At 43.4% G+C, this 15,953-nt stretch overlaps 1 pseudogene; it reads right to left on the reverse strand.

Moving 5' to 3' along the window:
• Nucleotides 1-1,382: 1,382 nt before the first annotated feature.
• On the reverse strand, nucleotides 1,383-1,455 carry LOC136660788 (small nucleolar RNA SNORA17; annotated as a pseudogene).
• Nucleotides 1,456-15,953: the final 14,498 nt, after the last annotated feature.

A 15,953-nucleotide genomic window follows, 5' to 3' on the forward strand; every position in this document is an offset into this window, starting at 1 on the left:
GTAGGGGAATTTTCAGAATGTGTCTTCATTCTGTTTAGAACAGGCATCTCCAAACTACAGCCTGGGGTCCACATCTGGCCTGCCACAAAATTTTCTCCAGCTTGCAACAATTTTTTTCCCCTCAGAGCTAATGTTTGACATTTTTACTCATTATACGGGTGTGCACCACTTAACAAAGGGGATACGTTCTTTGATTCTGGTTGTTATGTGATAAGGTCATTAAGTGAACATTCAGTCCAATCTATTGCCTTTGTGTAAACAGACACTTGCTGCCAGACACTAGCTGGCTGCACAGGCTACTGGAGATAGATTGTGTCTTCTTTGCATTAAAAGCCTCTCTGTTGTGTAAACAGGCACTGCTGCAGGCTATGGGAGATACAATTGCCTCATTAAGAGCATCTTTATTGTGCTTGGACCACCGTCATATATGTGGCCCATCATTAAGTGAACCGTTGTTAAGTGGCAGACGCCTTTATATCATTTCTCCATTTAAGCATGGAATTGTTTCTTTGTAATTGTCACATTTCTCTTTTGTTCTGAAGCATATCATGCTGGTTGCAAAAAAAAAAAAAATCCAAGTAAAACTTATTCATTTATTTAAATTTTGTTCATTTATAAAACTGATTTTTTTTACAGTCCATGAAAATGTGTAAAATATATGATGTGGCCACCGTACTGAACAGTTTGAAGACCCCTGGTTTAGAGGAATTCCCAACACCACTTACTACTTTCTGTGTCCCATCCCATCCAACCCTAATCAACTGCAGGTGTGATCCTTATGTTAACTATAGAGAAAATGAAAGCAACTTTTCCAAAAAGTGTAATGAGTTATTGTAAATTTTAAACATTAGGCAATGTTTCTATATGTGTGAATTACATTCATTTCTTCTGTTGGGCTTTTATCCTGGAATGTCTACAACAACAACAAAAATTTTTTTTAAAGGAAATTTAAAACAGAAACAAAGCAAAATAGCACTACCTATTCGCAAAAAAACAAAAACTGGTATTTAAAGTCAGTTGTCCTAATCTGGCTGGTTCTTCCAGCATTCTCATTATGTGAGTTTCTTCAGAGACCAATAATTTATGGAGCTCAGGTTATAGGCAGTTGGAGTTTGATGGCCAGCTGATCAGTTTGCCAACCTGAATGCAAGTCTACACAAGCATTTTTATTTTATTTTTTACAGTCTCTTGCTTCTCCCTTTAAGGTCATGCTCTAAGATGATCCACACATGTATTTTTATCTCCTTTCTTTCTTTGGCACTCTTCTGTTCATTCTAACATTTGACTTGGGAGTGTTGAAATTGATGTCCCTGTGCTGTCTGGCAATTTAATGATAAAGTTCACATGGCCTATTGGGGTATCCTGGCCCCCCATTTTAGGACAGTGCTGTTCAATCTGTGACCTACAGAGCCAAACATGGCCCCAGCAGCCACATATGGTATCCCTTTAGGCACTCAGAAAATGCCCACTTTTTGGATTTACAAGGGGCAGCAATAATGGACCTATCACTTGACACACCCCAGGGCAAAGGTCTGCGATACCCCCCCCATACCATGATACCCCCCATACTTACCCAGCACAATGGAGCCTCCTGCAATATTAGGGATGACTCAGAAAGTCTTCTGAGGCTTCCTCATGGCAGGAAACTGGAAGTACTGTTTAAGACCATGTCAGAAGCTTCAGAAGGCTTCCCGCTCAGTCCACAACATTGTGCGGACATGGCGCTCAGGGCATTTGCCCCCCTGCCCCCCCAGGTCCACCCCAGGGTGGGGAGATATGTCAAACATCTAGCAATTGCATTGCACCAGCATCTTGAGAGCTGGTGTAGCACAGTGGCTAAGAGCTACCGAGCAGGACTACTCTGGCTTGAATCTCTGCCAGGCACTCCCCAGGAGGTCTAATGCAAGCCACTCCCAGCCTCATTTCCCTAGCAACAAAATGGAAATAACAATCCTTACCTTGCAGGGGTTTTTGTGAAGACAATATCAAAGGAATCAATGTGAAGCACTTTGCATGCTTAGAAAGCAGGATTCAGCCCTATGGCTGCTGGCAGTTGGCTTGGTGTGATACAGGTTGTGGAAGCCTAGTTGAGAAATTAGCACCCTCAATCATTCAACAGCGGAGTCTTTTTAACATGCTGGACCAGAACATTTGCAAGCTCCAGGATACACCAGGCATCTCTTTGCTGTTCAACTGGGAATGTTTAGAAAGCAAAGCTACATTTCCACAAGGAATGTGAAAGTGGCAGAGCTGGTTGTGTGTTCCCTATCTCTCCCCCCCCCCCCACTCCCCATGCAGAAATTCTGACACATTTCCATGCCGTGGGGTGTACCTGCCTAACTCAGGCATGCCATAACAGCTCACATTTCACTCTGTTTTGTCTGCTAACATCCTAGACCTTGTTTCCAGGCTGATTGTAGTAGAAGTTTGAAAGAGGGGGAGAGAAAACCCTCAACTCTGAGTTTATATACAGTGCCAGATTTTGTTAAGCACATGAGAGGATTTGGGTGCCAATTTATTACTAAGTGTCCCTCCTGGCTGTGTCTGTTAGTCTCCCTGAAACAGTCAAATCTACAGATCACTATAAACGTTAATCTTCTTATACTTTCAGGTATCAGGTTCTCTTTGATGTTCTCAAACATGTTGACTCCTATCTCGGTCGAGTGTGCAATCCAGACATATTTAGCATTAATCATGTTTTGTCTACATCGCTTGCACTGAGTGACACACAATATAGGTTTGCTTCCAAAACCTTACCTCTTGGTTTTTTTCATAAAAGTCATATCTAGAGCAACATCAGTTCACCTCCCATCTTCTCTGCTAGGTGAGATGTGCACATCACTCCTCACTGGGAAGGGGATCATGAATGTATTTGGGTGACAAATCCTCAGCACACTTCCTTGGAACTATAGAACTCACGGGGAAGATGCAATAACACCAGGCTAGTTGCACATGACTAGCCTGTTCATGTTCCATGGATCTACAGGTAAGTGAGGTAGACAACTGTCTTATAGGACATCAGAGGTGACTTTTCCATGAGAGGCACAGGGTACATATCCTCACTCCAATAGAGTAGAAGCATAGTAGGTGAATTTATGGAATTCGTTGTCACCAGATGTGGTGATGGTCCCTCATGTAGATGTTTCAAAGAGGGGTTAGATATATTGAGAGAGGAAAGGTCTATCACTGGGTACTTGTCATGATGGCTGCGTGGGGCTCTTATGTTCAGAGAGACTGACGCTGAATACCAGTTATTGGGAACATCATATATTTTCATATCTCACTTGTAGAGTTCATGATAGCATCTGGTGAGCTACTGTGGAGAGCAAAATGTTGGACTAGATAAGCATCTAGCTTCTTCTTATATCCTTATGGATTTATCTCTTACTCTTTTTCATCTGTCAGATTATATTGAGACATAAAATTATGCATGGGATGGATCAAGTGGTTAAAGGGATGTTCTTTTCCCTCTCACACAACACCAGAACCAGGGAACATCCAGTAAAATTGAGTGTCAGGAGAGTTAGAACAGACAAAGGAAAATTAACCAGCATGTGATTAATCTGTGGAACTCCTTGCTACAGGGTGTGATTATCGTGTCTGGCCTACATGCCTTGAAAAGGGGATTGGATAGATTTATGAAGAAGTCCATCACAGGTTACAAGCCATGATGGGTATGTGCAGCCTCCTGATTTTTGAAGTAGGCTGCTTCAGAATGCCAGGTGCAAGGGAGTGCAACAGGATGCAGATGTCTTGTTGTCTTGTGTGGCTTCCTGCGTCAGCTGGTGGGCCACTGTGAGATACAGGAAGCTGAACTAGATGGGCCCTTGGCCTGCTTTATGTTCTTATTGTCTACACCAGCATTTCTCAAACTGGGTTGGGACCCATTAAGTGATCATGAGCCAATTTCAGGTGGGTCATGTAGTACCTAGTTCAGCTGATGTTAAAATTACAAAGTTTAAAATATGGGGTATTTTATAGGGCTCTTCTTAATTCTCATGATTTGCTTCAGGTCAGGGTAGCATGGACATTCCTATGAACAGGGGCCTGTCCTTTCAGGGGGGGCACTATGTATAGTATCATATGAAGCTACCTTGTACTGAATCAGATCACTGGTCCACATGGAACAGTCTATGCCAACTGGTTGATATCCATTGAACCAGAAGCATCAGAAACTGAACCTGGGACCTAATGCAGGCAAAGCACACACTTTTATCACTAAGCTCTAGGCAGCCATCAGCCATTGCTCTCTCTCTCTCTCCTGTTGCCGCCACCCAATGGATGATGTCCAGTGGGTATTTCTGTCCTTGCTGTGCCTGTGTGTCTCAGAATGTTGTTTCACTAGATCCAAGGAGAAGAAGATGGGTGGTATTCACTCACTCACTCACTCACTCACTCACTCACTCACTCACACCTTTAATACTACCCTTCCTCCCAGGAGCACAGGGAAGTGTAAATAGCTACTTCCTTCCTTTTGTCCTCACAACAACCCTGTGAAATAGGTGAGAGAGAGCAACTGGCCTAAAGTTACACAGGAAGCTTCATGGCTGAGCAAGCATCTTGTTCTGCAGCTGTAAGGTGGCACCCCAAACTCAACCTCCTAAATGAAAGTTACTTCAGTGTTTGTAAGAAGAGGCTGAACTAATGAGTGGACCTGAAGCTACTGAGGAAGACTTCCTTGTAAAAACACCTATCATGAAAATACAAAAGAGTCAGCGCAATCCTAACTTGCGCTGGAACAGGAAGGCCTGCAGGCCTGCCCTGTAATCAGCGCAAGTTTGGGGCTGACTGAGGCTCAACCTGAGGCAAGGGGAAAAAATTTCCCTTACCCCGGGGAGAGTTGCAGCGGTCCTAATGGGTCTACTCGGATCTGCACTACCTGATGGAGTGGTGCAGATCTGAGCAAAACGGAGCAGCCTCCACAAGCCCCTCCATAACTGCCAGATCCAAGCCCTGCCTCCCGCTTCCTGCCTGCCTACCCTTGGTCCTGTCCACCTCCCACTCTCCCCCCACCCTGAAACGCCTCCACCCCACCTCCTCCCTGCCCTCCCCACAAACACCCCAGACCCCTGCGCCAGCCAAGCTCAGCTGGCACTCACTCACCTGCCGCCGCTGTCACAAAGACGAGATCTGGCCTCCATGGGCCAGCGCACCTTTGTACACTGGCACGGCTTACTCGGAGGGAGGCGCAAATGTGCTTTACAGCACATTTGCGACTCTCCAAGGCTGGCGCAAGGCACATCTTTAGGATTACTCTCTAAGGATGTTTCCACATCCTAAATAGAACTCATGTTTTATTCTCTTATAGAGGGGTTTAAGCTTTACCCCACCCTTACAAGACATTGAACAAACATAGCTGTTAGTATTTCCATCACTCATTTAGCTGTCAGCCTTGTCCCTCCACCCTTCAGATAAGTCCCTCCTTGTCAACATAACATAACATAACATAACATAAGTTGTCTGCCTTTTGAAATGATAATTTTGCATTTAAGCTATCTAAAGATCACACCTTGCATTTTTTTTTCCTTTAAGTAATAGAATTCTACTTTAAAAATGCTATAAAACTATACTGGGATTTGTGATGTCATAAGCATGACCAATCAGTGCTGTGCACAGCCAGTTTCTGCTTCCAATGATCAGAGCCAGTTTTACCTCAGCTTTAACTTGGGAAGGATTAGGTAAACTCAGGTTGAGTACACTTCCAGAACACGGGTTATACACTGTCTGGGAAGCAAAAAATACAGTGGGAATTTTAGGATTCACAATTTCTGTTTTCAAAATTAAAGGCAGGAACAGTGGCATAGCTAGAGGGGGTGCAAAGTACTAAGTTTTGCAGGGATCCTCACCATGTTGTGCAAGCAGCCCCTTCAGGCTGTGAAAGCAAAAGCCTGGACTGGCTCTGAAAAGGAGGGGAGGGGCCTCTTGCATGCCAAAAACTTAATGCCACAAAACTTAAACTTGCATGTGAGGCTCCCTACAAAATTTAATGCTTTGCACCCCCTTTGGCCACACCACTGGGTAGGAATTCATTAGAACTTTGTTCTAAAGTTGTTCATAAAAATTATTAGAACATTTAAAAGTTTTTGGGGGGAATTTGTCTCGTTCTGAGATTACTTTCTTTGAGTACGCCTTCCCAGCCTACATACACATAGCAGCACCACATAGAAAAAGGTCCTCCCTCCATGTGAACTTGGCTGCAAAACCTTTCTTCTCAATTACTTGATCATCCCCGAGAACTGCTAATTAACAAGCAGATGTAAATAGCAATAAATTATGCTCAATTCTGCTGTTTTCCATTTAGCGGAGTATTATGTTGCAAATGATATAGTGTGCACTTTAAGATCTCGTTAATTTTGATGCAATAATGGATGAGAATTCCTCGAGGAGTGTTTTAAGGCCAAAAATATGAATGGTATTAGCTCCTTCTATGATTAAGTAGTGAGACCTGCTGAGGCAGGCAGTACTGGGCATGACTGACGACTGTAATTGATTGACGTACAAGGGTAAAGGCAAGGGCACCAATTTATAGGTTGGGTCAATCATCTTTTCAAGATGCCCAGTGGGTAAGTCTTCTTACTATGCTGATAGTAACTGTTATTGAAACATTTTAATTGGTCTTTAATGTATAAGTGGTAAAATTTTAAATGGGGTGAACCTTATTCAACTGGAAATCATAGGGGAAATATTCTGATTTGCCTAGAAGAGATCTGAAACTTTTATTTGGATTACCTCGATTTTAGGGATTGTTCTGGGCTATCAAAATTTTGGTTCCATGACCTGAATACCATAGGCCATAACAAGACCTCCCAATCTCTTTCTCACCCACCTTTGTCCCCATACCTTTACCTGCTGAAGAAGGCCAATTCTATGCCTGGGATCATTAGAAAAAGTATTAAGAACAAAACGGCTAATATTATAATGCCATTGTACAAATCGATGGTAAGGCCACACCTGGAGTATTGTGTCCAGTTCTGGTTGCCGCATCTCAAAAAAGACATAGTGGAAATGGAAAAGGTGCAAAAGAGAGTGACTAAGATGATTACTGGGCTGGGGCACCTTCCTTATGAGGAAAGGCTACAGCGTTTGGGCCTCTTCAGCCTAGAAAAGAGGCGCCTGAGGGGGGACATGATTGAGACATACAAAATTATGCAGGGGATGAACAGAGTGGATAGAGAGATGCTCTTTACACTCTCACATAACACCAGAACCAGGGTACATCCACTCAAATTGAGTGTTGGGAGAGTTAGAACAGACAAGAGAAAATATTTCTTTACTCAGCGTGTGGTTGGTCTGTGGAACTCCATGCCACAGGATGCGGTGATGGCATCTGGCCTGGACGCCTTTAAAAGGGGATTGGACGAGTTTCTGGAGGAAAAATCCATTACGGGTTACAAGCCATGATGTGTATGTGCAACCTCCTGATTTTAGAAATGGGCTATGTCAGAATGTCAGATGCAAGGGAGGGCAGCAGGATGAGGTCTCTTGTTATCTGGTGTGCTCCCTGGGGCATTTGGTGGGCTGCTGTGAGATACAGGAAGCTGGACTAGATGGGCCTATGGCCTGATCCAGTGGGGCTGTTCTTATGTTCTTATGCTGGACAAGATGACTGATGTTACACCAGTCCAGAGCACCATTATATTTTCATATTGTCCTGCCCATGTCTATGCATATGATATGTGATGCATGAAACTCTGACCAGCCAAGGCCAGTCAGTAGACACAACACTAGCCTAGAGATCTGATATAGTGTTGTGACTGGGGGATTGAGCTATGAATTGAGACATCCCCAGTTTGGATTTTTCCTTTGCCACATTCTCACTAGCAGCCCGATCCAACCCCAGACCATGACAAAACACATTGCAGTGACCAGAAGGAAGGAGGCACTGATACCTTCATGCCAGTTAGGGAGTCATTGGTGGTAAGAAAGTGGAGAAAAGGAGGACTTTGGAGGTAGTGGTTAGGCTAAGATTTAGCTGAGTGGATGGCTGAGTGACTGAGTGGCAAAGGAATAATTGGGATAGAATATACTGTGAGTCCTCATTATCTGTAGGGGAGTCATTCCAGGATCTCCCATGAATACTAAAATCTGTGAATGCATGAGTCCCAAATGGGAGCAGGCCCCAACAATCATTTTGATGCCCCAGTGGGCGCTCTACACTGCTCAGTCTGTAGGCCAGCACATTTGGTGCTTTCTCCTCCCACATCACCACAAGCCGTTCTAAAGTTATATGCTTTACACACTCAGAAAACACTTTTACAAATGCTGAGAACAGTGGTAGAGCTAAGGAGGCCAGGGGATCAATTGCCCCAGGTACCACACCTTGGGGGTGTCAGGGGATACCTTTGGGAGGCCTTCTGAAGCCAGAGGAAGCTTTCCTGTACCTCAGACCACCTCCAAGATGCCCCTGGGAGGTGTTCTGAGCATCTAACCTTCAGAGGTATTAAAAAAAAATTTTCGCCCCCATGTGCCACATCCCTTAGCTACACCACTGATTGAGAAGGATTATTATGTAGCAGTGTTCGGGCTCCGTATAAGGCAGTTAGTATTTTAAGCCCCTTTGAGTTTTGAGGATGGCTCATTCTGATCTCTTCCACAGAGCAGCATCTCATTCACCATCTAGCAAAAAGAAAGGTCTCTACTCCAATTATACCACTCAGGCAGAGAATACTCTTGAAAGGGCATTGAAGTCGAGAGGCTCGTTGGCATCAGAGGCTTGACACCCCACTCCTGGAGCATCACTTCACACTCTCTCACTAAGGTATCTTGTTCTCGCTCTCTGCCTTCCTTCTTGTGCCAGATAACAAGGAGAAGGGAGAGGAAATCATATGAAATATTGATAGACTCTTCCATGACGCCGTCCACAGGTTGAGCTGATGCTCTTGCTGGAAGTTCTCTTTCTTTGAATGGAGAGCTACCAAAGAGACTCAGCGTCAAGCTTAAAGAATAAGAGGTTTAAAGAGACAGTGGCTTCTTTCTTAACAGACTTTCCCTGCTTTTTTCTTTTTAAGTTCTAGTCATTCTTATCACCATATAAAATCTAAACTCCTGACAGCCTGATTTATCTTCTTAATTGTATAGGGGACCCCAAAATTAGAGATGCCATTTCAGAGTTCATCGATGAAGGTCAAGAGATTCTCCTGTTCTTGAATGGATCCAAGCACAAATTGCAAAAAGAATCAAAGAGGGAATTAAAAGAGCATTTGCAGGAGGTGCTTTTTATACATCTTAAGTAGAGCTAACTTATAAGTGGAGCAGTCCATTCTTAACCTGCTCTGAAACAGGCAGCCAAGTGACCTGTGCTGTATCCAGCACAGGTAAGGAGGTGGCTGAAAGGCAACTCGGGGTAAGAGGATATTTTCTGCCTTATCTCATGTAGCACTCCAGCCACCCCATGGGGGTGCTGATCTGTGCCAGCGAAATCAGCTACTCTGATCTGTGCCAGCAAAATTCCTGTTGCAATCCGAGTAGCCCAATTGGGACAGGGGTTAGGGTACAGTCTGTGCTGCCACAGCTGATCCCAACCCCTCCTAAGACTGAACTGCCTCCCAGGCCACCATCCTCCTACCCAGAAACGTCCCGTCCTTCTACCATCCCACCATCCTCTCCTGTGTCACCTGTCTGGGTTGGCACAAACATACCCTCTTTGGTCATGGGTCCAGCGTCCATGGACTGGCGCAGGCCTCTGTACCAGACAAGTCAGCTCTAGAGGAAGCAGGACATGCTTTACAATACATTTGTGACAATCCTGCATGGGGGCTTGCACTGGCCTAGCACAACATTAGAATCGTACTCTAAGAAGGCTATGGAAACTTAGGGAAGCAAAAGCGTTTGTGCCCACAGCCTGAAACATAAACCTACATACAGAGACTTTCTTCACAGTGCCCTCCAAGGGCATAGTATGCTTATTGTTATTAAACCATTTTTCAGCAGAAGAGTGTTCTCAAAATGGTGGATACAGCAGAGAGAGGGGGGATTCCTTGACCCAAAATCTAAGCAGCAAGAGCAAGTGGGAGGGACACTGTACTGGAATGAATAGGGACAGTTAACATCCCCCCTGCTAACTCAGAGAGCATATTAACAGATGATGATGATGATTAATATTTATATACCACTTTTCAACAAAAAGTAGTTCAAAGAGCAGTTTATAGGTCCCTCTCCCAGCACACTGTGGCCCAATCCAATCAGGAGTGGGGACATAACTGCTATCTAATAAACACAAATTAAGCCTGTCAAGACCAATGATTCATTGAACATCATGGGTCCCTTGGCCCTAAATGCTTGTCCCTAAAAAATCCAGAAATGGAGTGGTTTGTACAATGTTGTATTGACACAGAGGGATACAAGCCCTGTCCATTAAATCTGGGTAGCTGGGAAATTCAGATGAGAGAGAGGTTTGAATAATATGGTGTTGTCCTGTAGGTAGCACACTGAAAGACAGAACATGTGAGACAGCCCAAATGCCATTGAATGTATGACAAAGGGCAGAGGTCTGGTCTAGAGGGTAGAGCCTCCATTTGCCTGAAGATAACATCCGAAGGTCGCCAGTTTGAGGCCACCGGCACCGTGCGACCTTGAAGCAGCTGACAAGCTGAGCCAAGTTATTCCATCTGCTCTGAGCGTGGGAGGATGGAGGCCAGAATGTGAAACCAGATCAAGTAAGTAACACCTGAATGTTGTGGTTCTTGTAAGATAGAACATTCTTTCAAATTGTAAAAATCCCTTTGGGGATTTAATAAGCCTGCCTATGTAAACCGCCTTGAATAAAAGTCTTGAATAAAGACCAAGAAAGGTGGTATACAAATACCTGTATTATTATTATGTATTATTAAAGGCAAAAGGAAGAAATATATGGAATTGTTCTTCCCATCCATCCATCCTGAGCTCCCTCTCTCTCTCTCTCTCTCTCTCTCTCTCTCTCTCTCTCTCTCTCTCTCTCTCTCTCTCTGGTTAGAATGAAATCACTACCATGAGGAACATGTCTGATTGGATTGAGACATTCTCATCTCAGCAAGCAGGCAAGGCCCGATGCCCCAATAACAGGAGCTGCACAAGCAATTTAACATGTGGCTCCCATCCAATTCCCCAAGCGATTTCTCCCTCTTTGTGTGCGACAAGAAGACAAACTATTGCATGTGTAGACTCTCAGGGTGCACCGGCAAAGAAGAAGGTGCACCAAGCTGAACAGCTGGAACGGTACTTCGGAAGCTTAGTAGATCAGTCTGCAGACTCAAATCTAATCCCACCATTTCTTTCCCCCTCGTGTGAGATTTCTGGATTTATTGCTCAGTGTTTCTGTTTGGGGAGAGGAGTGTAAAATGGTTTCCTGTCAATTTTTAGAGTGCAGAGACTATTAGAGGAAATCTGTTGTTTTTCTGAGCAAGAGAGATGGATTAAGCATGGTGGGCTATACCTGAAGCTTTCATTCGTTTTCTCTGGAGGGAATTCCTGTTGTTGGATGTTGGGGATCTTTGAATACATGGGATGCTACTTTTTTTGAAAGCATAACAATTATATGAACATAACCACCATATAATGGGGGTATGATTTAGGTTTTTAACTGGGATACTGTATTTGTTCAGCATTTGTATCCCAGTTTTTTTCCAAAGAGCTCAGTGCTGAAGGATCCCCTTCTCCCACTTCTTATCCGTGGCTTCTTATCCACAAATTTCAGCATCTCCATGCTCCAGAACACCTCCCAGGCATGACCAGAAGTTGCCGGCATGAACTGGAAGTGGCTTCTGGTCATGTCAGGAAGACTTCTGAGGCGGCTCGGAGGCCACAAACAGCCTCTAGGGAAGATTTGAAGTGCCCCCGGCATATTTCATTATCCATGTTTTTGGTATCCTCAGTAGGTCCTGGAATGGATCCCCTGTGGATACCAAGGGCCCACTGTATAGTACTGTGCTGTAGAGTGAGCTCTAGCTTATAGCCCAATCCTATACATACATATAGGGTTCCAATATGGTGGACGCCCATACACCTTCATCCCACCCCAATCTTTCCACTTTAATCTTCCCTGATTCCTGGCCCCCTGCTGGCAGAACCCCACCAGCAGCTGATCTGGTAGCATGGGACCTTCCAGACATTGCATCAGTGCCAGCACTGCTCAGACCAGCAGAGCAGCTGCGATGATGGCGGACCTTGTGGTCTAGCAGCTTACTGTGAGGATAGAATTGGGTCGTACAGTTTTCTTTACTAGGGTGGCTAGTGTCTCCTCATCTTTCCATCTTTGACCAGAGCTCAGTGATGGTTCATAGACTAAATCCCTATCTGGTATGCGTAAGTCTTGACACTCATCAAAAGCCAACATATGGAGAACTACAGGTAGAATTTTCATCCTCATGTTAAACCCCTAGAAACCCTCTCTCCATCCCTGCCTGCTGCTTGGCTAGCTGAACTGTGGAAACTCTCTGATCATCTATTAATCTCTTTTGTTGCTCTGAAGGTACCGCAAAAGCTCCAGCCCTGGAAGCTGTCTAATGATTCTCTTAAGATCAAAAGGCAGGTGTCATAAAGGTTATTAATATATTCCACGTAAAATACTGTTTGCTTTTCAAAGCCTTTGCCAAGCTCTCCTGAAGTGTGTTTGTCAGAGGCAAAAAGAGAGAAAGAGAGAGGGCTCTGGGCGCCTTGGTCCAATATGTTGTTAGACAATTTCCAGACCAGACCAATTTGTGATGTATGATTAACAGATCACAGAGGTGTGTGTGCATATATATATATATATATATATATATATATATATATATATATATATATATATATATATATATATATATATATATATATATATATATATATATATATATATATATATATCTCCTACTTCACCATTTGGGCACTTATGGAGCCAAAGGTCTCCACTTGCAAATGCAAAAGTAGCTGGAAATTGCTTTGGTGGGTTGACCTACAACTAGTTCTCTCTCTCTCTCTCTCTCTCTCTCTCACACACACACACACACACACACACACACACAGTGGCATCACTACAGTTTGTGTCACCTGGTGCAGGAGCCCAGCACGTCACCCCCATGATGGACCTCTGCCCATGCAGTGGTCAGGGCAATGCCTCAGGTGGTGTTGATACACCATTACCCTGCCCCACTGGTTTTTTTGGCTATAACTTTTGATAGAATATAGATGTTTCATTGCATTCTACATGGAAGTATGCATCAAATGATATACCTGATGCTATTATTCACAAGTACCAAGATTTTACAAATTTTGGCCAGTAGTGATGTAACACCCCCCTCCCATGCGCATCAGCCAGTACCGAAACTTGTTCATGCATATGTGCTTATCACTTGATGCCCACTGGCTTCACTGGGGGTATGTGGACCACACTGGGTGATACACGTGGCATGTGTGTGACACCATTAGCAGCCAAAATTGTGAAATATTAGTATCTTAGAATAATACCAATGCATGATATATAATTTGATGTGTAATTTAATACAGAATACAATGAAACAAGCCATTGTTAAAATATCTATAATCTTTCAAAAAATATAGCAAATATGCAGAAAAAGAAAACACAACTGCCTTATGTAACAAAAAGTGACTTTTCTTCACTCAAAACTGACCAGTGAGACTGATTGTTCCGAGATCCAATGAGGGGATACTATGACACAACAGGGAACCAATAAGGTATTAGTATGTATCAGCTGTCATTTCCATGTCTCAGAACTAATATTAGCTCTTATTCAATTGTGTGAGTGCCATCAAGTTGGCCACTGGTTTTTGGCTCATTACTGAGTTGTTGGGTAACCAACCAAAAACCAGTAATGGTTTACTGTTTTATACTGAAATAAATTACTGTTATATATTTAAATAAAGTGAATTGGGTTATACCAACCTTTGTGGTGCCACTGTATTTAGGCTGTGTGTAGGATCTTGTAATTTATTCTGAATGGTCTGGTATGGGAGGAGGTTCACGGGGTGTCACAACAAGCTCTCACACTGGGTGATGCAACCTTGTGACACCTCTGTGGATGCCTGCAACATCAAGGGTTGACCTGCAGATACAAAAAACATCTATCACAGATCTAACACTGCATCTAGAGGAGTGATTTACTATCTGATGTCTCCTAAAATACCATGCTTTTTCCAGGGAGTTCATTTACACAACCAGCTGCTATCTGTGAAAAACTCAAGGAAAGTAGCATGTGTGAACTAGCATTAGTTGCTAGCTGCACTTTTAAATATTTTAAGGTAGTGTTTCTCAGACTGTGGCTTGGGACCCACTAGGTGGATCACAAGCCAATTTCAGGTGGGTCCCCATTCATTTCAATATTTTATTTTTAATATTAGACTTGATGCTCCCATTGTATGTGACTGCATTTGGGGAAATGTTACAGACCTGTACTTTTAACAAGCTACTATGTATGTTCTTTTAACAATGATAGTCAATGGGACTTACTCCTGGGAAAGTGTGGGTAGGACTGCAGCCTAGGATTGTTAAAAATTTTCCTACTTGATAATGTCACTTCTGGTCATGACATCACTTCCAGTGGATCCTGACAGATTCTCATTCTAAAAAGTGGGTCCCAGTGCTAAATGTGTAAGAACCACCATTTTAAGGACTCTAGCAGAAAAAAACTACAAAATGTCTTTTTTTTTACATAGCATTTTTATTTTTATTCTTTAGCAGGCTTTAAAAATGCTGCGTGTCCATTTTATTTCTGTTGTGACATGGATATTTCCAACAGAAGGGGAAGCTGCTGCAGTGCGGTCATGAAGTTCAGTGCAGCACACAACATGGAGACAGGCTTGTGTTCCCTGCAAAGTATAGATTATCCTCTGTGCTCTGCCTTTGTAGAAGTTTTCTTTCCATTTTGGACAGGTGAAATACAGAGACACAAGGTTTTTATTTGAGGAACATGAAAGAAGTCTTACAGCAGCCTTTCTGAATGGAAAATAAGGAACACCTGCAAATATAGCATGTTATTTCAGCCACATCGCTGATGATTACAGTAGGTATTTTGATTTTAAGAAAAACCTCTCCGGATCTTCTCCAGTTCTCTAAACAGTAGTTAACGTTGCAAAAAGCTATGCACACAGGGCTTGCGGAAAGTAGGATTCACTATACCAATCCTTCTGAAAATATCCTTCTTTGAATTTCTACAAGCATTTTCTCATCTGATCTTGGAAGCTAAGCAGGGTCAGGTCTGGTTAGTACTTGGATGGGAGACCGCCTGGGAATACTGGGTGCTGTAGGCTTATACCATAGTCTTTCGAGACTGAAGGTTGCCAACCATTTTTTTGCTGTTCCAAATTGCCTGTTCTGATTTAAGAACATATGGAGAGCCCTGCTAGGTCATGCCAAAGGCCCATCTAATCCAGCTTCCTGTATCTCACAGTGGCCCACCAGATGCCTCAGGGAGCACCCAAGACAACAAGAGACCTGCATCCTGGTGCCCTCCAGTGGTGTAGCTAACGGAGTGCAGGGGGTAGCAGTTGCACTGGGCATCAAACATTAGGGGGGCAACAAGCTGAGCTTGACATTAGTGACCAAATGGTGAAAATCTTAGTATGTATGAATAATACTATCATGTTATATAACATTGGAAAGGTAATTTAATGCAGAGTGCAATGAAACAAACTGCACAGGAATATCTGTATTCTATCAAAAGTTATGGCCAATTAACCAGAAAATGAAAACACAACTGTCTTGTGGAACAAAAAGTGGATTTGCTTAACTCCAAACTGGCCTATGAGACTGATTGTTCTGAGTACCAATGAAATGATATTATGATACAGCATGAAACCAATAACTTTTTATTTATTTACTTAATTAAATTTGATTTTATCATGCGGGGGGGGGGTGACAAAATCGTCTTTGACCCCGAGTAGCAGAGAGATGCCTTAGCTATGCCACTGACTGGGGGGAGGCAGCAGAGCAAGTGAGTGGCAAGCTGCTGGGGGGAGGAGGTGGGTTCCTCCCAATTTTCACT

Source organism: Tiliqua scincoides, chromosome 9 (genome assembly GCF_035046505.1).
Source record: "Tiliqua scincoides isolate rTilSci1 chromosome 9, rTilSci1.hap2, whole genome shotgun sequence".
Classification (NCBI taxonomy): domain Eukaryota; kingdom Metazoa; phylum Chordata; class Lepidosauria; order Squamata; family Scincidae; genus Tiliqua; species Tiliqua scincoides.